The sequence below is a fragment of the Solea senegalensis genome, linkage group LG18, assembly GCF_019176455.1.
Source record: "Solea senegalensis isolate Sse05_10M linkage group LG18, IFAPA_SoseM_1, whole genome shotgun sequence".
Classification (NCBI taxonomy): domain Eukaryota; kingdom Metazoa; phylum Chordata; class Actinopteri; order Pleuronectiformes; family Soleidae; genus Solea; species Solea senegalensis.
In genome coordinates, this window is record NC_058041.1 from 15,662,201 (window position 1) to 15,685,166 (window position 22,966).

The following is a 22,966-nucleotide window of genomic DNA, read 5'->3' on the forward strand; positions in this document are numbered from 1 at the left end:
CCTAACAGGCCACGTTCTCTTTGAAGCCAGTCCCTCTCTCCATCATCGCTGACACCATCGTGGCAAGAGCTAGCCTCTGTTTTTTTGTGCTGTTTAGTTGTGTTTTCGGCACATTCCGCTCTGCTACTTTGATTAACTCACATTTGTTTGATACATTCTTGGTTTTAATGCAGCTCTCTTGTGCCAGCTCCCTCATTTGTTACGGTCACTGAGCCAGACCGTAACTTCGGATTACTCACTGTAAGATGACTCATAATTACTTTCCTCATTTAAGCCAAAAGTGCAACCAGTAGTCAAAACACCATCACGATGATAAGTGACATCATTGTGGTTCAGAAAATACATGATTTATAGCTACACCTTTCCCAAGGTCAAATTCAAGCACTTTTCAGGTTATTTTGAATGCTTTTCCAAGCACCTTGCAGCTGTGGTCGATTAAAATGGATATTTACAAACTTAAAAACATTGTTTCTGTTGCACTTATAGAGATATAGTTGCTTTACCAAAATCATTCAAAATCAGGTCCAGGCCCACATTTTAGTATTTATTTATTCCTCCATCTAATAAGCAAACTATTCAGCTATTCTATTATTTGTGGGGAAAAAAAGGTCGGTATTTCCAGCATTTTTGAGCGCTTTATCCAAAATCCATCCACTTTTCAAACCTTGAAAACTCACCATTACAATTCAAACACTTTTTAAGAATTCCAAGTTCCAGTACAAAAACCCTGAGGAAACATAACTGAGGATGCAGTTTAATAGGGTGGGAACACATCTCGGCACAGTATTTCTGAATTTTAGTGCAAAAAGGTAGAGCATACACATAAATAGACACAACACAACAGTCCAAGGACACACACAAAAAAAGCGCCCTGCATTTTTAGTCTGCAGGGACAAGCACAGCCAGGTAACTGCTGGTCTAGAGCTGCATCGTTAGTTGAGTTTGTGTCACTTATCCACCTTATTCCCATATGGCCCATGATGCCTTGCGTGAATTTCGGCGTGTCCTGAAGCTGTGTTTTCCATGGTAACTGGACGCTAATCACCGAATTAACCATGTGGAAACATGTTACACGCTGCATAAGGGACGATGTCATCGTTCCTCTGCCTGCTTCTACACATTTTGCAGCAGTGAAAGTTAAATGAGGACAAGACACAATCGAGTTTTTGGTTAATTTAACGTAATTAAGTGTTAACTATTGAGAGTTAAATCGACTCGTTCACTGTTACCTTAACGCTGCTAGACAGCTTTACTGTGTGTAACCCATTGTGATGCAACAGTGTCTGCATTTCCCAAATAATAACAACTGTACAATGATCACATTCTGTATCACTATGACTCCAAAATTAGTGTTAAAATACCGAAAGTAGGAAAACAGACATTATTATACCCCTACATGTCCATGCGGACCCTTAAGGATTCTATTCAGGCTGACAATATGGGTCTGAGGTAGGTTTGTTCATAGTTTAAATGGTGGCCTACCACTACTCTTTCCAGGGTGGTTTACTAAATGCAGGTCCCATATAGTTTCAGTAACGCAGGCCCCACATGGAGCCACCGTGAAAACCATGGACAAAGTCGCTTGGGACCCACATTGTCAGCCTGAATATAACCATGGACATGCTGGCTCGGCCCATAGCGTTTGTTTTTGTTTAACTTGAATTCCTCCATGACATTTTCTTTGGGAACACATCTTTATGATCTACCCGCACATACAGTCGCTGCTGTGTCTATTCATGCGACTTTGCTTGCTGTGAGCAAGAGAGCACATCTTTTGGACTTCAGCCCTAGTGGCTGGCGCATTCCAACATTCATCAGTCCATTCCATTATTTTTGCAGCCAAGGCAATTTAGTGCCTCAAGTGAACCTCCATACGGTGGTTTGCGAAGCTGCCAGAGTGACTGGTACAGAAGAAGACGAGGCTTAACAAGCGCACTCAAACTCGAGCGGCATTTACTGGTTTTGGGCTCATTTTAGTTTCCTCTGATTGATTATGTGTGATTTACCTGGTGTGGAAAGACAATGAAAACAGACAGTGTCTTCATAGAGCACCACTGTGAAAGCCAAACCCTGCCACGTCTTTATTGTGTATTTTTATTCCTTGTCTACTCTGCCTTATTTCCTGTGCTCCTCCTGCCAGTATCTATAATCCTTTGTTCTCCGCACACAACTTAGTGACGGGCCTGTTTATGGAAAGGACTTTATAAATAAATTTTTCTGACACCAATATCTCCGGAAGAGTTTAGTAACCCATTTAAATCAGCTGGTGACCCAGCTTTGGATGCTGGTGGAGTGCCACGGGCTGGAAGGAGAACAGTCGTCACAGTGACTGTAGCAGAAAGCAGCAGATAATGTGTGAGGAGAAATCTTGGTCCGTGTGGGACAATATTTCCTTCTAATTACATCACAAATCACAACAACACTAGATCAAAAAAAAAAAAAACGAAGGATATATCGTCCTATCCTTGTTGTCGCCGCCCATTCAGTCATCAATCTCTGTTTAAAGCTAAGCATATTCTTAAAAAGCTTTGATTGAGTTTGGTTTGGTTTGGACAAAATCACTCATCTGGTGAAGGTAGCCCGGGCCAGATGAGCCTCCATCCAAAAATATTAGTACTTAACCACCTAGCCTACTACAGCTTAATACCGAAGTCCTGTGTGTATGTGTGTGGGTGCCATACAGATTAGCCTCTGATCCCTTTGTAATCCACAAATCAATAGGTCTCCGTGTGTGTGTATTTAGATGGTTAGCGAGGAAGTTCTGCTTCACAACAACCACACGTCGGGCCTACTCCACATTCAGAGCACACACACACACACACACACCGTGTGACAGCTGTAAAAGATTGATTGATAGAAAGGAAGAGGTCAGAGGGTGTCGAGAAATGGAAATAAAAAAAAGAACAGGAGTGAAAACTTTGACTTGACAAAAGATGCGGCACAACCAGAAACCAGACACACTTTTCATCATTAGATAGAAAATGAGTAGGGGGGATAAAGAGACAAATGATCAACTGACATATAATTGTATAATTTAATTATTATAATTTTCTGAAGCATATATGCTCATTTTCGACCTCACACAATTCTGATTCACTTCCATCATTTCAGTTTTTACAATGACTTTTCCCGTCTAAAACTATTATATATATATATATATAAATATAGAAAGCTTAAAGAGTTGTATGATTTCCTCTGTGACTAAATTGCCTAGTTTCATGGTCCAGCACCACAGGAAAAGGTCAAATCAAAGGTGTAAGTGACCCTCAGAACAAAGACTGACGAGAAAAAGCTCTCTGTGTCTGTCCTGTGAGATCTCCACGCTGCATTAAATGCTGTAGATCAGACTGTTCTGTGGAGCAGACCTGAACCTCTGTCTCTGTGGCATGATTCTCAAATCACCGTGGCCGAATTTCACTGGTGAAAAACTTCCACCAATTTTTCACTTCCGCTCAAACATTTTGATATGCGGTGTCCCACAGGGTTCCATCCTAGGCCCGATTTCAGGCAACAATGCCACACTGTGTGGCCAGTGTGTAAAGTTTATTTTAAATTTTTGATTAATATAAAAATATATGCTAGGTCTCTCAGCTAACTAACCCAGGGGCCACTGAGTGTCTAGTTTGGTCAGTAGGCGGCCAGTCAAGTGAAATAAAGTCCACATTTTTAATAATATTTTTAACAAAATTTAAAAATAAAAACAGTTGTTTTGATATGGAACAATAAATAGTTCACAATTTTTGAAGCTTTGAATCTTGAGACACATCTTTTTACCGTTGTTTTCTCTCCCTCTTTCTCGCTCCACAGTGTCTTTTCTTTACCTGACTGCTGGGTCTGATCCTGCTGTTTTAATCCAATTTTCTTTCAATTTACAGCATCTTCCTTAACTGTTTCCCCTTTGGTGCTATTTTTATTATCTCATCTCGTGTTCCAATTCAACTTTATTTTATTAACTCATAGATATGATTACTTAGATCACAAATATGATTACTTACTTTTCATTTTTTTTTAACTCTGTTGCACCTGATGCATGGATTATGATCGTTAAAGGTACAGTAGGTAGGATTTCTTTAACATTATTGATCAAAAATGACATGATGACTTTTCAGTGCAATATAGGGCTGTTTATAGCCTTCTGTTGCATCACGGGAAGTGTTGAACAATCACAGGGACCAAGCATTCAACTGTTGCACATGAAGGGTTGAAGTTAGGGTTAGGAGCACAGAAAGACTGTACTTCCAGAATCTGGGTGCTTTAATTAACTGCAGTAACCCTGCAGACTGTAGAATTATCTATAGTTTGTGAGAAATCTATAGATAACAGAAGACTCTCCTTCTTAATAGATCTTAATCAATATTGATGATGATGATGATGATGGGTGAATAATGCGATATAAGATTGTCGGCGTCACAGAACTGGCACAAATTGACTCATTTATCAGTAAAGTGAGTATGACAGTTTATTACCGCATTGATTTTGTATCTTAATTAGCATCTTGCGCACAGTGCGTGTAAATGATGGATTACGTGTGAAGCTGGTGGAAAAGGTCAGTTGACTGTCAAAATATCAAAAAATAAATAAAATTCAAAAAAATGAAAGTCATGCATTCACTCAGGATATGACTATGTGCTGTTGAGGCTTTCAAACAGGATTTGTAACAAGCACACGGTTTTCTCTGAAGGGGCTTGCAAAGGAGAGGTCATTCAAAGCAAAGGATTTATCCTCTGGAGGGTCAAGAAGAACCACTTCATGCATTTTGAGGTAGTTTGTGACTCAGCTGGGAATGTAGGCCGAACTGAAGTCCTTCTAGGAAAGTCTTGCCACTCGGCAGCTGTCCTGCTAATGCATCACAGCAGCAATTTCAGACTAACAGGGCTCCAATCTGAATGAATGGGCAGAGAGCCATAGCTACGCTTTTAGTGGATGGGACTCAAAACTAGGGATGTCCAGATAGAACTTTTTCACTTCCGAGATGATACCGATAGCCTTGAGTATTGGCCGATACCGATATTGATCCGATACAATATCAGCATAAATCATACATACTTTAATGACTTATTTTGTTGTGTGGAATGTTAAAATAGGCTTGATCAAGTGATATTACTTAAACAGAGAACACTAGTGCGTGGAAAACTGACCCGTTTATTATTTACCAATGGTTACATCAATTTTAACCTTCAACATAAGAATATTGGATTTTCTGCCATGTGAATTTCATACAGTCTCTGGTTAATTTCATCAGGAGGAAAGTACTAGCGCTAATGGGTGTGTTTTCAGAGCACCCGTGTTTCACAAGTAACAGCGTGTCTTCAGAGAACACCACCCTTGTTTTTTACTATTTTGGATTAGCCCAACCCACACAGGGTGAGTGACTCGTCCCGCAGGTAAACACTTGAGACTGAGCACCAGCCCCGCAGACGTACTGAGCTCCGTGTGTGGAGCTTCAGGACACATTTAAAACACAGAAAGCTCTTGGCATGGCTGGTGTTTGGGGTATAATTAACAAACGGAGGCTGTTGAAAGTCGACAGGTGGCGCTGGTTGTTTTAGCAGCTCGCCTCAGGATGAGCTAGCATGGAGCTAACAGATAGCTCGTGCTCGCTGTGCGGCTTCGTAGCCTCTGATTTCAGAGGTTAAAGAAAAATGTTTAACCTCTGAAATAGCAGTAGCACACACACGCTGTTGTTGTGATCACATGGCCTCTACATGCATCCAACACACAGAGCCCACGTGATCACAATGGGCGCTGCTGGATAGAAGTGCTGGAGCGGAATGGACTGTGGTATCGGAGTGCTTATATCGGAGATTTCAGAGGCAGTCCGATATTATCCGATATGCGTTTTTTGGCTGATATCGGACCGGAATCACAGTACACAGTATTGATCTACTTCAGGTACAAGGGTTCACCACGCCAATCTTTTTTTTTTACTGCTAAATCCAGAAATGTGTCGCCTTCAACCCTGGCCTCTCCTCGATTGATCGGCTTTGGTCCCTCCCCGTTGCCGCTTGTCGCAGCTGCTGCCCGAGGCGATCTACTGGACCACTTATGAAACGATTCACGTACACACCCACATTTCTAGGGCCCAGGTCAAAAAATAACTGAATTCCCAAGTGCTTTCTAATGAAAAGGATGCAAGTGAATGATGTCTTCTCTTTAATGTCGCTGACCTAACCATCCTGCATCATCTTTCTATCAGGGTGCAAAAAAGAATCATCAAGCAAACCTTTCCATAAAGCGTCACCCAATCATGCCTGAGTGACTTCAGATGGTGATATTCCTGAATAGGAGTCATGCCGGAGGTGGCACGCCTCCTTCATGTAGGAGTAGTCTGTCTCACCTCACATTCTCACAAGTGGACTTCCTTGTGTAATCTCTATGGTTATCATCGTCATCATTCTCAGTGTAAATCTGTAAGGGTGTCTTTCGGTGTGTGTGTGTGTTGGGGGGGGGCGTGTCTGCTGGCTCCTCTCCCTCTCTGGTCCTTGGAAGATGTTTGGATGATTACAACACACCTGCTGCTCATCAGCTCATTGACTCCTGTAATGTTTCATCAGCTCATTGACTCCTGCATTCAGCGTCAGAATCGAACAAGGGATGTCCCTATCTGAGATTGATATCGGATATCGGTTCGATATCAGCCAAAAAACGAGTATCGGATTATATCGGACTGCATCTAAATTCTCCGATATCTCCGATAAAATGTGACTTGGAAATGGAGCTAGCAGTGTTTTTAAACTCTGTTTTTGGATGACAGCTACATCTGAAACTGAATGGATGCGTTTTTAAATGACAACAATGTGGATGTGGCATGGATGTTCAGCAAAATATGAAAGATAGTCACAATCATTAGCGAGAATACCTCGTATACATCTGAGCAACAGCATGCAGTAAGATGTATGTATGATACAGGCAGATCTGCAGGTGTGTCCCAATAAATGTTCAAAAAGTCACAGTCGCCCAACATCAGTGGTTTTTCTTGGATTACTTTCAACACGTGACACTTTTAGGACAGAATTTCTTGCCGTCGACTTCATTTTTTCTCTCAGTGACTATGACTTTTCTATGCACTTGCTTTCATATGGAGCAAGACTAAAAGCGCCACCAATTTGTATAGTCACAAATGTGGAAAATGGAATTGCATATTAATTGCACTGTGTCGTGAATAATGGAGTACCTCTCTTAAAAAAACAACTCCTTGTTAATAATAGAGCCGACATTAGTGAGTAAAACGGTTTTTAATCCTGCAAAAACAGGGTTGGAGGTGGGGAAATTGATTATCTTCCACAAAGGTGTCCTTATTGCCTTATTACACACAGTCACAATGACCACTTCCAAGAAAATGTCTGGACTTCAATGAGTCACTTTGCAGATGCTCACCAGGGAATCTCAGTACAGTGAGTCGAGTTCAGCTGGAGTTGAAACAGTCAAACCTGAGTTCAAAGATAATATGATTTTCCTTTTCCCTCTAAAATAATGTGCGAAAGCACACTCTCATTGTCACTGCAATGGATTTTGATGCCAATCCCATTATCTCTGTCTGTCGGTTAACCAAGCACTGCTCGTCCCGGCTGTACCAGTGCTGGCACAGCACACACACAATCCCTGCATATAGTGTGTGTTTGCATGAATAAACCCACACATGTATGTGGGTATATCCACTGCATGTATCTGTGTACCCATAAATCAGTCCTAAATAAATATCGATAAACATTTTGTACCATTACCAGCCAAATAGAAACTCCCCTCCACTTGCCCTCAGTTAAAAAAAAAACCCTCCTGGAACTATTTATAGGGGAAGTCTTTTGCCAAAACACCCGGGGCAAAGATAACAGGCAACAGATTGAATTGCTACCATAAACTTCCTGCGTTTAACCAAGTTAACGTTATACAATACAGTCGCTTTAGGCGACGCAGAAAAGACAATTTTAAACACTAAAGAAAGACAAAAAAAAAAGTGTGTTAGGTGTGTAAACCTCAACTTGCATGCACAACGAGCAGCTATTTGTTTACAGACTTCCTTCACAAAATCCACACAGGACTGAGGAAGAAAAGGCCACAGTGTTGTGCATCTTTCTGCAACACTGTCAATCAAAAACTGGCTCCGCCTTTCAGACAGTTCCTTTAATTGACATGCAGAAACCCAACGTCCCCACCCGCCCACTGATCCTTTGACTCCGAGAGAAGCTGAGCTTCTGTGGAAGGGAGTTTTTTTGCCACATTTGTCCAACAACTGTCGAGCTCACAGCAGTGAAAACAATATATGTTCATCCCATTGAGAACAGGTGAAGCTGAGCTTCAAGTGCTTTTAATGTGGAGGCTGCTACGGGAATACAAAGATTCATTTAAGTGGCGCCACCTCAAGGAGACATCAAGTAGCGACACCTGGCGAGTGAAAGTGCTGGTGACTGTTTACCCTGGCAAATCAATTATTGTATTGCACAAGGCAGGACGGCAATATCACCAAATATTTTGACCCACCCCTAGTGGAGTTCAAAGATGGTTTGCTGCTTCTCTGATTTATGCTCATGCAGCTGGATTATTGTGCACAAATATCAGAAAGACAAGCGAGGGAACTGTGCAAAAACACACATGCAGGAATATGAGTAAAGGCAAAGTGTGAGAGAAAAATCTGTTTACAGTGTGTAAGTGTTTGAGTCTTCTTTCCGCAGAGCCACTTCAAAACTGAGAATTTCCTTTTCAAACGTCACACATCCCCCTCGCCGTGAAATAGACGGACTATTGTGAATCCAGGTCAAAGCTATGATCCACTCTCGACTTTCCCCATTAAATCCTGTTATGACGGGGAGATGCAGATGAGACCATGGAATTGTCACAGAGAGATTCTCGCGGTTTTTAAGTGTGTTTGTAGGGAATGCGGGGTGAATTTCAAGTGAAGGCATGCTGCATGAAGTCTCCAGGTCTCTCAAAACAAGTTTTGATGCATAGTTTTGCATTTGGTTCACAGATGTATATCTAGCACTATCCAATGATCCCAAGGTGGCTTCAGCAGGAGTGGAGGTCAGAACATGAAGGAAGTGGTGGGCACAGTGGCAACTGGGTGGTCTGGGTTTGGGGAAAAAAGAGAGGCAAAAGCCCATCCAGGAGGGAGTGTGTTCAGAAGCATAAGGGATCATATGGTTGGGCAGAAGATCACCTGGATAGAACTTTGGAGAGTGAAGCCACAAAGATTCAAGTTCTTGGTCCAGTTGGCATATGATGTCCTACCGTGTTCACCTGGGCCTAGTGGACACATCAGCTTCCCAGCTCTGCCAGAAGATGGGGTTCATTGGAGCTCTGGGAAAGGGGCGGTACTGTTGGTGCCTTACCATCTAGATACCATCTACACTGGCATCACCGACAGCAAGAAGCAACAACCTTTAAAGTGAAGCCTCAGTCTCAACTGAAAACCAAGGGCGGGCTACTCTCAATGGTGAGGGATTGGCAAGGTGGGGCTGGTGGAGTGTAGAGCAAGTACATTATTGCATGAACCAAGTTATTGTGCAATTAAATCTGGAAAAAGTGATGTTTTTAAATTAAATGATTGTTTTCTGCTCGATTTTAGTGGATTTTGTATATCTATTTGTACTGATATACATATATATGTGTGTATGAATAAAGCTGCCTTGGCCTTGCCAAATAACAACTACACTGATACAGAAATAAAAACGTATTTTGCAGCTGTTCATTCATACAATTACTCTGAATTATGTGACTGTTAAAGATAAAACACTGACCGCAGTCACAGCATGCATTTTTTTCTGGGAGAGTGCCAGCAGTGTGTGTACCCATGATCCTTTGCTGTCACTCAGTAATGCCCTGAGGGTTCTATGTTGCCAGAGATGAACACATTTCTTGAGTGAAAAAAAGCATGCCTTTTCCGCACTGTACAGCTGCCACATGCCAGTGTACCGTGCACCAGAGTGACATGTGCCAGAGGCGCATTGGCTGATATAGTGAAGGTTCCTATAGAGCCAACATACACACATATGAAGACCATAAGGTACAAATGTGAATTAAACAAAACTCTCAGCAGTTAGCACAAGCTTGGTTACAGTCAAACATAACTGCTGACACAAATGCTGTGTTTCCGTCATGGTATGGTTCAGCGTTTCGACTGAGAACAGTACCTTGACTTGGTACGCGACAACAAGCGACGACATTGAACGCGGCACAGCAGACAACAACGGAGGACATCCACCAACTCTTTTTTGTCCTGCTCGGTTTGCGGCTGTTCGTCTCAACAAGACGTCAAAGCTTTGGGAGTGACGTTTTCTCTCGACGGCTCACCGTCGTGGCCACCCTGACCATCTACCCTGTGGGAAGGGTGCCTTCTTGGTACTATTCCTAATGGAAACGCAAACAAGTATGTACTGCGTTCCACTCGGTGGAAACACAGCTATACACGCAGTGTTTAAGTGAAGGCCTTGAAGATTAGGTAGGTTTTTAGTTTACTGTTAAATGTGGAGACTATAGTGAAGGCAGTAATTGGCCTATTCCAAAGTAAAGGACCCTATAACTAGAGGCCCCCTCACCTTGTTTGTGGGGACAGTTGAAGAAGTTCTGCCTGACGACCTGATATTGTTGCAGTAAGTGAACAACACTGGTAGTCAAGGGAGTGATTGTACTGTGCATGTTAGAATTTGAGCCTGTGAGAAGAGATTGTAAAAAAACAACCCTGCTGCACAGAGCATTATGATAATCCAATCCATCTGAGATGAATGAACACGTTTCTTGGAATCACTTATGAAGGCTCTAATGTTTCGATTAATTTCATTGAAGTGATAAATTGGGGTTGTGTCCATGTCTAAAAAAGGTGACTTTCAAATTTGAGATCAGTGTTCCGAGTCATGCCAAGATTTCTGAATCACTCACAGACGCAGAGAGAACTGGACACCAAGCGGGAGCAAATGATCAAGTTTATATCATCAATACAGATCATCCATGTGATGATGGGGTTGAGGCTATCTGAGGTAAAGTGACAAATAGAGCTATGGTAATGATAAATGGTCTGTATTTATATAGCAGTACATTCCAGTTTTGCCATTCACCCATTCACTCACACTTTCATACAGCAGCTACATGTAGGGAAACGTCACTTGCATCTGTAAATGTGTGTCAGGACCATCGAATTAAAGTGAACAGTAGATATAAAGAAGTGTCACAACAGAGTCCTTTAAAAAAATGGGGAATTAAAAGAGACACTTTCTTTTCTGGCACAGCACTGTGATGCAGCCACTGATGATGGATTGAGTTCACACACAAACAGCCTCAGTGGCGTGTGCTTGATTTGCAGGCAGGAGAAGAGTTGATGATGGTGTTACTGAGGTGACTCAGGGACTTCCAGCAGATGGTTGAACATGAGAAATGAGCAGGGCGGTGCGTGCGATTCTGGCAAAAGGGGAGAGTTTGACAATTGTATAGTTGTTGGATATAATTGGTTTTCCCACCGTGGGGTAAAGGAGATTTGGGGAGCTGTGTGTGTTACAGAGCGCCCTGCTGTGGGGAAAGTATCAGTGCAATATGTGAAACGCTCTTCCCAAAGCCTTTAGTCATGAATTTCAAGTGTGTCACATGCTCAGTGTGTGTGTGTGTGAGTGTGCAGCTGCGGAGAAGGTTAAGCAGGGCTCATTCTTTCCCCTCTTCCTTGTCCTCTTTCTCTTGAGATCTTACCAACAAAACAAAGACACATAAAAAAAAAAAACCCACAATGCATGTGTATTTGAACTTTTCCATTCCTTTTCCATCCGTAATGTGCACTCAGCATCCACACATTTTGTTTTTTACTTAGCCAAGTGCTGATTCTGGCTCCGTGGCCAGAATCCATCACTGTTGCTCCACCTGTGAACCTGAGCTGCTTTGCATTAATCTGGCAGTTTTGCCACTCAACTAAGGTCCAGACATTGTGGTGGTGTGGGGTAAACGATTTGCAGAAGTGTGATGCAATTGCAGCACAGAACACTGTGTGTCATATTTCCATGTAGCGTGGGGATCCTGACTGTGACTGGATGAGTTGGTTTTCAAGAAACAGGCCCACGGAAATTGAAAGCGATCAGCGTTGAGCTGTGAGAGTCAGGTCTGAGCCATAGAACGGGGAAGAAGATGTCACACACTGAAGTCTCTGTAAGTGAGAGGTAGACTGAAAAGGGACTAAAACACACAGAAAACAAGCCTTTAAATTGAAAAATGTTCTTTCTTCTAAAAAGAGTTTATGATCATCAATCATTCAGAATTTAATTACGCCGAACAATTTACAATTATACAACAATCTATCAAGCTATTGTTGTACTGACATGCACTGACTGTCACACGTGTGTGCACAACAATCTGGCAAAGGAGTGAGTGAGGAGTTGGAGCATATAATAACAATAATAATAATAATAATGCATTTTGTTTATAGGCACCTTTCAGGACTCTCAATGTCACCTTACGAAAAATAATTACAGAACAACAACAATAAAAAACAATTAAAAAACAATCAGAATACAAATAATAAAACAGTTCAGATACAGAATGATAAGAGAAGACTAAACAGCAACAATAAAACCATAGGGAGGGGGCTGATTGCAGGAGATGAGGAGCAGCTGTGATCACAGGTGAGTGGTGTTGGCTTGATGAGGAGGTGTGTCTTGGCAGGTAGGCTGGGGCGGAGTCAGGTGAGTGGAAAACTGCTGAATAAACTGTGCCAGAGCAAGTTTGATGTGATGTATTACACACAACCACGGGATTTCCATAGAAAGAGTTGTGTGTTATTCCCACTGGAGCTCTACATACAGCACTTCAATGAATATATTATAATTTGAACTATATACCCCGGTGAGTTCCATGATTTACTTCCTGCTTTACACAATACTTTCTTGTGTTTCTCTTTCCCTATAGCTTATAGCAGCTTCCCTGCCCTTATGAGTTGCACCTGTGTCTCATTAGATTTCATTCCCTGGTGGATTTATCTCCCTGTTCCCCGTGTTTCACTGTTAGTTCACCTTGTTACTCTTTTCACCATGGGCCTGTTTCATAAAAGCAGACTTAAAGCTGCAGTGTGTAACTGTGTTGATGATGTTATTGCTGCCTCTGTTTGGTTTTGGTGAACAGAAATGTGTGTGTTTTTGAGCAGTAGTATTCACTTCTGAAACTTATTGTGGGCTGTGTGCTGTCATTTTGCTTTACTAGCATAGTGTCCTACATCTGTATTGACATTAAACAAACCACGTCCTGTGTATATTATGGGGATGTTGCTGGGCGACTCAAGATCTTAACACCACTATTGTGTGAACTCATTTGAAAAATGGTTTAAATCTAACTGAATATCTTAATATGTAAAGTTACTCACCGCGGTTGTAAGAAATTCAGGAGGACAGAGAAAACCAGCCATGACCCAGTCAGTATAAGGTGGAGTGGCTTGGTCACGCCAGGTGTAAGTGAATCAGATTAATGCACGTTCACGGCTTTTATGTCGAAACACAAGGTGGATCTCTTGATGCCAAAATGCAGAAGATGCGTGCTGCATATTTTATATCGGTAGAACAACAGCAGCTAATGGAGAAACATGAAGCAGTGAAGCATTTTATATGCAACAAAGGCTTAATATTTCTCTAAAACAACTGACTTCTCTTTTTTTAAGGCACATATAATACACATTGGTGTAGTTTTTAAAGTTTGCTGCAGTATCAATGTCACCAGATACTGAGATGTATTTAATATATTACATATTTTTCTATGTAGAGTGAGTCTATATGTTAACAATTATGGACTATAATGTTATTTACCTGCTGTTCATTCTGTAAAATGGAATTATGTGACATATTTATTTCAATCACTTACCTTTACTTCACTAATTTTACTAAAAAGAAAGAAAGTTAGAAACGTTTCCAAGTCATCCAGGTCATACTATTTACATTTAACATTAAAGCATTTAGCAGACACTTTGATCCAAAGCGATTTACAAAATAGGAATAGGCTACATAGAAGTAGTCTTGCAAAGAAATCCACTAGATAGTAACAGGGGACTGATAGAGGGTGAGAGTGCAGAGGTGGATCCAAGTACAGAAGGAGATGCAGGGGAGGGTGTAAGGTAAGTGCTAGGACAGAAGATGCTCTTAGACGAGCTCAGGTTTTCAAGAGCTTCATGAAGATAGACGGGGTCTGTTCTGGTAGCGCTTGGGAGATCATTCCACCAGCGTTGAACGACACATGAAAAGAGTCACAAAACAACTCAGAGGTCGAAAAAGACTAAATTCCTTTTTAATCTCTGTTTCATTAACAGGCTGAGTGTGCCATTGTCACCATTCATTTATCCCTAAAACCATCAGCCAGCAGCTGTTGTTGCCACCTGGAGACAGACTTCACATTAGTGGCTTATAAAAGGCATCCTGTCCTATGGGAGTGAAACTTGACTGAAGACTGTCACAATACACCTGATAACTGACTGGAAGTATGCGGTCAGTGAAGATGTCGAAGGTGAGCACTTTTTGAAAAATAACTTCTATAAAAATGTTTGGTTTTCATGATGTTGTTCCTGTGCATCTGGAAGGCCAGTTAATAAGTTGGACTGGGTGTAAAGCTTTTGCTGCTTCTGCCTGGTGTTTTAAAATGTGGTGCTAATGCTAAGCTATTATCCTGTTTAGTTGTTTCTTCTTCAAACAGCTGGGATTTTGTTGCCTGTATCAGTTTTGCTGCTGCTGGTTTATCAGTTTGAGTAGTAATGTAGGGTTAACTATGAACATCCAGTTTGACTTATTTGAGGAGAAAGTCAGAAAAACCTTGTGTTCATTTCGTCACTAAAGACACGGCCGCCCTCTACGGCTGACTTGTTTGGATTAAAATGCCTTTTATTCCTGCATCAAGTCAGAATTTTTGAATGGACCTTAACTATGTCTATTATATTTCTTTTTCTGATTGAACTCAAACATGCGGGAGTCTTATTATCTCTGTGTAAATCCAAGTTTGATTCAGTACAGTTTCATGTATTGTAAAGTATCAGTTTGAGTAGTAATGTAGGGTTAGTAATGTGACTACGAGCAGCCAGTTTGACTTGTTTGAATGCAAAGTCACTTTGTCATTTAGGACACAGCTGCCATCAACAGCTGAATACAAGGTACTGCTGGGATTTGAACCCAGGATCTCCTGTTTACAAGACAGGCACTTTGACCAGCTAAGCCACAGTGCCTCTGTTAGGCATTGCTTGGTTGACTTGTTTTGTTTGAAATGTAATTTATTCCTGCAGCAAATGACCCTTTTTTAATGGATCTTAACTATGTCTATTATATCTCATTTAGCTTTAGTTTATCTGATGTAGCCCAAATTCTGGTTGAGCATGTGGCTAGTTGTTAGCATGTAAAGCTGTTGAGATCCCTGGTATCTGATGAGGTCAGAACTAACTGTCCAAGTCAATTTTAGTCCAACTCTGGTTCTGATTGAACTTAAACAAGCAGGAGTAATTTGGAAAAAAGTTCCAGAATTTTGATTCAGTCCAGTTTCATGTATTGTAAAGTACCAATTTGAGTAGTAATGTAGGAATAACTATGAGCATCCAGTTTGACTTGTTCAGGAGCAAAGTCATTTAGTCACCAAAGACACAGCTACCATCAACATCTGAATACAAGGCACTGCTGGGATTTGAACCCAGGATCTCCTGTTTACAAGACAGGCACTTTGACCAGCTAAGCCACAGCGCCTATGTTTGACATAGCTTGGTTGAGGCTTTTTGTTTTAAATGTAATTTATTCCTGCAGCAAATGATCCTTTTTTAATGGATCTTAACTATGTCTATTATATCTCATTTAGCTTGAGTTTATCTGATGTAGCCCAAATTCTGGTTGAGCATGTGGCTAGTTGTTAGCATGTAAAGCTGTTGCAATCCCTGGTATCTGATGAGGTCAGAACTAACAGTCCAAGTCAATTTTAGTCCAAGTGTTTTTCTGATTGAACTTAAACATGCAGGAGTAACTCGACTCCAAGTCGTATTATGTTTGTGTTAATCCAAGTTTAAAAACTTTGATTCTGTACAGTTTCATGTTCACATGTACTGTAAAGTATCAATTTGAGTAGTAATAACTATGAGCATCCAGTTTGACTTGTTTAGGAGCAGAGTCATTTTGTCACTAAAGACACTGCTGCCATTTACAGCTGAATACAAGGCACTGCTGGGATTTGAACCCAGGATCTCCTGTTTACTAGACAGGCACTTTGACCAGCTAAGCCACAGCGCCTATGTTTGACATCGCTTGGTCGAGTCTTTTTGTTTGAAATGTAATTTATTCCTGCAGCAAATGACCCTTTTTTAATGGATCTTAACTATGTCTATTATATCTCATTTAGCTTGAGTTTATCTGATGTAGCCCAAATTCTGGTTGAGCATGTGGCTAGTTGTTAGCATGTAAAGCTGTTGCAATCCCTGGTATCTGATGAGGTCAGAACTAACAGTCCAAGTCAATTTTAGTCCAAGTGTTTTTCTGATTGAACTTAAACATGCAGGAGTAACTCGACTCCAAGTCGTATTATGTTTGTGTTAATCCAAGTTTAAAAACTTTGATTCTGTACAGTTTCATGTTCACATGTACTGTAAAGTATCAATTTGAGTAGTAATAACTATGAGCATCCAGTTTGACTTGTTTAGGAGCAGAGTCATTTTGTCACTAAAGACACTGCTGCCATTTACAGCTGAATACAAGGCACTGCTGGGATTTGAACCCAGGATCTCCTGTTTACAAGACAGGCACTTTGACCAGCTAAGCCACAGCGCCTCTGTTTGGCATTGCTTGGTTGACTTGTTTTGTTTGAAATGTAATTTATTCCTGTAGCAAATGACCCTTTTTTAATGGATCTTAACTATGTCTATTATATCTCATTTAGCTTGAGTTTATCTGATGTAGCCCAAATTCTGGTTGAGCATGTGGCTAGTTGTTAGCATGTAAAGCTGTTGAGATCCCTGGTATCTGATGAGGTCAGAACTAACAGTCCAAGTCAATTTTAGTCCAAGTGTTTTTCTGATTGAACTTAAACATGCAGGAGTCTTATTATCTCTGTGTAAATCCAAGTTTGATTCAGTCCAGTTTCATGTATTGTAAAGTATCAGTTTAAGTAGCAATGTAGGGTTAACTACGATCATCCAGTTTGAATTGTTTGAGTGCAAAGTCACTTTGTCATTTAGGAAACAGCTGAATACAAGCAGAGTCATTTTGTCACTAAAGACACTGCTGCCATTTACAGCTGAATACAAGGCACTGCTGGGATTTGAACCCAGGATCTCCTGTTTACTAGACAGGCACTTTGACCAGCTAAGCCACAGCACCTCTGTTTGGCATTGCTTGGTTGACTTGTTTTGTTTGAAATGTAATTTATTCCTGTAGCAAATGACCCTTTTTTAATGGATCTTAACTATGTCTATTATATTTCTTTTTCTGATTGAACTCAAACATGCAGGAGTCTTATTATCTCTGTGTAAATCCAAGTTTGATTCAGTCCAGTTTCATGTATTGTAAAGTATCAGTTTAAGTAGCAATGTAGGGTTAACTACGAGCATCCAGTTTGAATTGTTTGAGTGCAAAGTCACTTTGTCATTTAGGAAACAGCTGAATACAAGGCACTGCTGGGATTTGAACCCAGGATCTCCTGTTTACTAGACAGGCACTTTGACCAGCTAAGCCACAGCGCCTATGTTTGACATCGCTTGGTCGAGTCTTTTTGTTTGAAATGTAATTTATTCCTGCAGCAAATGACCCTTTTTTAATGGATCTTAACTATGTCTATTATATCTCATTTAGCTTGAGTTTATCTGATGTAGCCCAAATTCTGGTTGAGCATGTGGCTAGCTGTTAGCATGTAAAGCTGTTGAGATCCCTGGTATGTGATGAGGTCAGAACTAACTGTCCAAGTCAATTTGAGTCCAACTCTGGTTCTGATTGAACTTAAACATGCAGGAGTAACTCGACTCCAAGTCTTATTATGTCTGTGTTAATCCAAGTTTAAAAAAATTGATTCTGTACAGTTTCATGTATTGTAAAGTATCAATTTGAGTAGTAATGTTGGAATAACTGTGAGCATCCAGTTTGACTTGTTTAGGAGCAAAGTCATTTAGTCACCAAAGACACAGCTACCATCGACAGTTGAATACAAGGCACTGCTGGGATTTGAAGCCAGGATCTCCTGTTTACTAGACAGGCACTTTGACCAGCTAAGCCACAGCGCCTCTGTTTGGCATTGCTTGGTTGACTTGTTTTGTTTGAAATGTAATTTATTCCTGCAGCAAATGACCCTTTTTTAATGGATCTTAACTATGTCTATTATATCTCATTTAGCTTGAGTTTATCTGATGTAGCCCAAATTCTGGTTGAGCATGTGGCTAGTTGTTAGCATGTAAAGCTGTTGAGATCCCTGGTATCTGGTGAGGTCAGAACTAACTGTCCAAGTCAATTTTAGTCCAAGTGTGGTTCTGATTGAACTTAAACAAGCAGGAGTAACTCGACTCCAAATCTTATTATGTCTGTGTTAATCCAAGTTTAAAAACTTTGATTCAGTACAATTTCATGTATTGTAAAGTATCAATTTGAGTAGTAATGTAGGGATAACTATGAGCATCCAGTTTGACTTGTTTAGGAGCAAAGTCATTTAGTCACTAAAGACAAAGCTGCCATCTGAATAGAAGGCACTGCTGGGATTTGAACCCAGGAGCTCCTGTTTACTAGACAGGCACTAAGACCAGCTAAGCCACAGCGCCTCTGTTTGGCATTGCTTGGTTGACTTGTTTTCTTTGAAATGTAATCTAATCCTGCAGCAAATGACCCTTTTTTAATGGATCTTAACTATGTCTATTATATCTCATTTAGCTTGAGTTTATCTGATGTAGCCCAAATTCTGGTTGAGCATGTGGCTAGTTGTTAGCATGTAAAGCTTTTGAGATCCCTGGTATCTGGTGAGGTCAGAACTAACTGTCCAAGTCAATTTTAGTCCTAGTGTGGTTCTGATTGAACTTAAACAAGCAGGAGTAACACGACTCCAAATCTTATGGATATTATATGTTTACATGTATTGTAAAGTATTAAATTGAGTAGTAATGTAGGGATAACTATGAGCATCCAGTTTGACTTGTTTAAGAGCAAAGTCATTTAGTCACTAAAGACAAAGCTGCCATCGACAGCTGAATACAAGGCACTGCTGGGATTTGAACCCAGGATCTCCTGTTTACAAGACAGGCACTTTGACCAGCTAAGCCACAGCGCCTCTGTTTGACATTGCTTGGTTGACTTGTTTTGTTTGAAATGTAATTTATTCCTGCAGCAAATGACCCTTTTTTAATGGATCTTAACTATGTCTATTATATCTCATTTAGCTTGAGTTTATCTGATGTAGCCCAAATTCTGGTTGAGCATGTGGCTAGTTGTTAGCATGTAAAGCTGTTGAGATCCCTGGTATCTGATGAGGTCAGAACTAACTGTCCAAGTCAATTTGAGTCCAAGTGTGGTTCTGATTGAACTTAAACAAGCAGGAGTAACTCGACTCCAAATCTTATTATGTCTGTGTTAATCCAAGTTTAAAAACTTTGATTCTGTACAGTTTCATGTATTGTAAAGTATCAATTTGAGTAGTAATGTAATAACTATGAGCATCCAGTTTGACTTGTTTAGGAGCAAAGTCATTTAGTCACTAAAGACAAGCTGCCATTGACATCTGAATACAAGGCACTGCTGGGATTTGAACCCAGGATCTCCTGTTTACTAGACAGGCACTTTGACCAGCTAAGCCACAGCGCCTCTGTTTGGCATTGCTTGGTTGACTTGTTTTCTTTGAAATGTAATCTAATCCTGCAGCAAATGACCCTTTTTTAATGGATCTTAACTATGTCTATTATATCTCATTTAGCTTGAGTTTATCTGATGTAGCCCAAATTCTGGTTGAGCATGTGGCTAGTTGTTAGCATGTAAAGCTGTTGAGATCCCTGGTATCTGGTGAGGTCAGAACTAACTGTCCAAGTCAATTTTAGTCCAAGTGTGGTTCTGATTGAACTTAAACAAGCAGGAGTAACTCGACTCCAAATCTTATGGATATTATATGTTTACATGTATTGTAAAGTATTAAATTGAGTAGTAATGTAGGGATAACTATGAGCATCCAGTTTGACTTGTTTAAGAGCAAAGTCATTTAGTCACTAAAGACAAAGCTGCCATCGACAGCTGAATACAAGGCACTGCTGGGATTTGAACTCAGGATCTCCTGTTTACTAGACAGGCACTTTGACCAGCTAAGCCACAGCGCCTATGTTTGACATTGCTTGGTTGAGTCTTTTTGTATGAAATGTAATTTATTCCTGCAGCAAATGACCATTTTTTAATGGATCTTAACTATGTCTATTATATCTCATTTAGCTTGAGTTTATCTGATGTAGCCCAAATTCTGGTTGAGCATGTGGCTAGCTGTTAGTATGTAAAGCTGTTGAGATCCCTGGTATCTGATGAGGTCAGAACTAACTGTCCAAGTCAATTTGAGTCCAACTCTGGTTCTGATTGAACTTAAACATGCAGGAGTAACTCGACTCCAAGTCTTATTATGTCTGTGTTAATCGAAGTTTAAAAACTTTGATTCAGTACAATTTCATGTATTGTAAAGTATCAATTTGAGTAGTAATGTAGGAATAACTATGAGCATCCAGTTTGACTTGTTTGAGTGCAAAGTCATTTTGTCACTAAAGACCCTGCTGCCATTTACAGCTGAATACAAGGCACTGCTGGGATTTGAACCCAGGATCTCCTGTTTACAAGACAGGCACTTTGACCAGCTAAGCCACAGCGCCTCTGTTAGACATTGCTTGGTTGACTTGCTTTGTTTGAAATGTAATTTATTCCTGCAGCAAATGACCCTTTTTTAATGGATCTTAACTATGTCTATTATATCTCATTTAGCTTGAGTTTATCTGATGTAGCCCAAATTCTGGTTGAGCATGTGGCTAGTGGTTAGCATGTAAAGCTGTTGAGATCCCTGGTATCTGGTGAGGTCAGAACTAACTGTCCAAGTCAATTTTAGTCCAAGTGTGGTTCTGATTGAACTTAAACAAGCAGGAGTAACCCGACTCCAAATCTTATTATGTCTGTGTTAATCCAAGTTTAAAAACTTTCATTCTGTACAGTTTCATGTTTACATGTATTGTAAAGTATCAATTTGAGTAGTAATGTAGGAATAACTATGAGCATCCAGTTTGACTTGTTTGAGTGCAAAGTCATTTTGTCACTAAAGACACTGCTGCCATTTACAGCTGAATAAAAGGCACTGCTGGGATTTGAACCCAGGATCTCCTGTTTACTAGACAGGCACTTTGACCAGCTAAGCCACAGCGCCTCTGTTTGGCATTGCTTGGTTGACATGTTTTCTTTGAAATGTAATCTAATCCTGCAGCAAATGACCCTTTTTTAATGGATCTTAACTATGTCTATTATATCTCATTTAGCTTGAGTTTATCTGATGTAGCCCAAATTCTGGTTGAGCATGTGGCTAGTTGTTAGCATGTAAAGCTGTTGAGATCCCTGGTATCTGGTGAGGTCAGAACTAACTGTCCAAGTCAATTTTTGTCCAAGTGTGGTTCTGATTGAACTTAAACAAGCAGGAGTAACTCGACTCCAAATCTTATGGATATTATATGTTTACATGTATTGTAAAGTATTAAATTGAGTAGTAATGTAGGGATAACTATGAGCATCCAGTTTGACTTGTTTAAGAGCAAAGTCATTTAGTCACTAAAGACAAAGCTGCCATCGACAGCTGAATACAAGGCACTGCTGGGATTTGAACCCAGGATCTCCTGTTTACTAGACAGGCACTTTGACCAGCTAAGCCACAGCGCCTATGTTTGACATTGCTTGGTTGAGTCTTTTTGTATGAAATGTAATTTATTCCTGCAGCAAATGACCATTTTTTAATGGATCTTAACTATGTCTATTATATCTCATTTAGCTTGAGTTTATCTGATGTAGCCCAAATTCTGGTTGAGCATGTGGCTAGCTGTTAGTATGTAAAGCTGTTGAGATCCCTGGTATCTGATGAGGTCAGAACTAACTGTCCAAGTCAATTTGAGTCCAACTCTGGTTCTGATTGAACTTAAACATGCAGGAGTAACTCGACTCCAAGTCTTATTATGTCTGTGTTAATCGAAGTTTAAAAACTTTGATTCAGTACAATTTCATGTATTGTAAAGTATCAATTTGAGTAGTAATGTAGGAATAACTATGAGCATCCAGTTTGACTTGTTTGAGTGCAAAGTCATTTTGTCACTAAAGACCCTGCTGCCATTTACAGCTGAATACAAGGCACTGCTGGGATTTGAACCCAGGATCTCCTGTTTACAAGACAGGCACTTTGACCAGCTAAGCCACAGCGCCTCTGTTAGACATTGCTTGGTTGACTTGTTTTGTTTGAAATGTAATTTATTCCTGCAGCAAATGACCCTTTTTTAATGGATCTTAACTATGTCTATTATATCTCATTTAGCTTGAGTTTATCTGATGTAGCCCAAATTCTGGTTGAGCATGTGGCTAGTGGTTAGCATGTAAAGCTGTTGAGATCCCTGGTATCTGGTGAGGTCAGAACTAACTGTCCAAGTCAATTTTAGTCCAAGTGTGGTTCTGATTGAACTTAAACAAGCAGGAGTAACCCGACTCCAAATCTTATTATGTCTGTGTTAATCCAAGTTTAAAAACTTTCATTCTGTACAGTTTCATGTTTACATGTATTGTAAAGTATCAATTTGAGTAGTAATGTAGGAATAACTATGAGCATCCAGTTTGACTTGTTTGAGTGCAAAGTCATTTTGTCACTAAAGACACTGCTGCCATTTACAGCTGAATACAAGGCACTGCTGGGATTTGAACCCAGGATCTCCTGTTTACAAGACAGGCACTTTGACCAGCTAAGCCACAGCGCCTCTGTTAGACATTGCTTGGTTGACTTGCTTTGTTTGAAATGTAATTTATTCCTGCAGCAAATG

The 22,966-nt window shown here is 40.4% G+C and overlaps 16 non-coding genes across 16 annotated transcripts; all 16 read right to left on the bottom strand.

Moving 5' to 3' along the window:
* Window positions 1-15,089: 15,089 nt before the first annotated feature.
* On the bottom strand, window positions 15,090-15,163 carry trnat-ugu. The gene has a single exon. It is a non-coding gene; the product is annotated as a tRNA-Thr (tRNA).
* Window positions 15,164-15,597: 434 nt separating this feature from the next.
* On the bottom strand, window positions 15,598-15,671 carry trnat-ugu. The gene has a single exon. It is a non-coding gene; the product is annotated as a tRNA-Thr (tRNA).
* Window positions 15,672-16,131: 460 nt separating this feature from the next.
* trnat-agu lies at window positions 16,132-16,205 on the bottom strand. Its single transcript has one exon. It is a non-coding gene; the product is annotated as a tRNA-Thr (tRNA).
* A 460-nt stretch (window positions 16,206-16,665) lies between these two features.
* Window positions 16,666-16,739, bottom strand: trnat-ugu. Its single transcript has one exon. It is a non-coding gene; the product is annotated as a tRNA-Thr (tRNA).
* A 475-nt stretch (window positions 16,740-17,214) lies between these two features.
* trnat-agu lies at window positions 17,215-17,288 on the bottom strand. Its single transcript has one exon. It is a non-coding gene; the product is annotated as a tRNA-Thr (tRNA).
* A 288-nt stretch (window positions 17,289-17,576) lies between these two features.
* Window positions 17,577-17,650, bottom strand: trnat-agu. The gene has a single exon. It is a non-coding gene; the product is annotated as a tRNA-Thr (tRNA).
* A 460-nt stretch (window positions 17,651-18,110) lies between these two features.
* trnat-agu lies at window positions 18,111-18,184 on the bottom strand. The gene has a single exon. It is a non-coding gene; the product is annotated as a tRNA-Thr (tRNA).
* Window positions 18,185-18,638: 454 nt separating this feature from the next.
* Window positions 18,639-18,712, bottom strand: trnat-agu. Its single transcript has one exon. It is a non-coding gene; the product is annotated as a tRNA-Thr (tRNA).
* A 429-nt stretch (window positions 18,713-19,141) lies between these two features.
* On the bottom strand, window positions 19,142-19,215 carry trnat-ugu. Its single transcript has one exon. It is a non-coding gene; the product is annotated as a tRNA-Thr (tRNA).
* A 456-nt stretch (window positions 19,216-19,671) lies between these two features.
* On the bottom strand, window positions 19,672-19,745 carry trnat-agu. Its single transcript has one exon. It is a non-coding gene; the product is annotated as a tRNA-Thr (tRNA).
* A 429-nt stretch (window positions 19,746-20,174) lies between these two features.
* Window positions 20,175-20,248, bottom strand: trnat-agu. The gene has a single exon. It is a non-coding gene; the product is annotated as a tRNA-Thr (tRNA).
* A 460-nt stretch (window positions 20,249-20,708) lies between these two features.
* Window positions 20,709-20,782, bottom strand: trnat-ugu. Its single transcript has one exon. It is a non-coding gene; the product is annotated as a tRNA-Thr (tRNA).
* Window positions 20,783-21,250: 468 nt separating this feature from the next.
* trnat-agu lies at window positions 21,251-21,324 on the bottom strand. The gene has a single exon. It is a non-coding gene; the product is annotated as a tRNA-Thr (tRNA).
* Window positions 21,325-21,753: 429 nt separating this feature from the next.
* On the bottom strand, window positions 21,754-21,827 carry trnat-agu. Its single transcript has one exon. It is a non-coding gene; the product is annotated as a tRNA-Thr (tRNA).
* A 460-nt stretch (window positions 21,828-22,287) lies between these two features.
* trnat-ugu lies at window positions 22,288-22,361 on the bottom strand. Its single transcript has one exon. It is a non-coding gene; the product is annotated as a tRNA-Thr (tRNA).
* Window positions 22,362-22,829: 468 nt separating this feature from the next.
* On the bottom strand, window positions 22,830-22,903 carry trnat-ugu. Its single transcript has one exon. It is a non-coding gene; the product is annotated as a tRNA-Thr (tRNA).
* Between the last annotated feature and the right edge of the window lie 63 nt (window positions 22,904-22,966).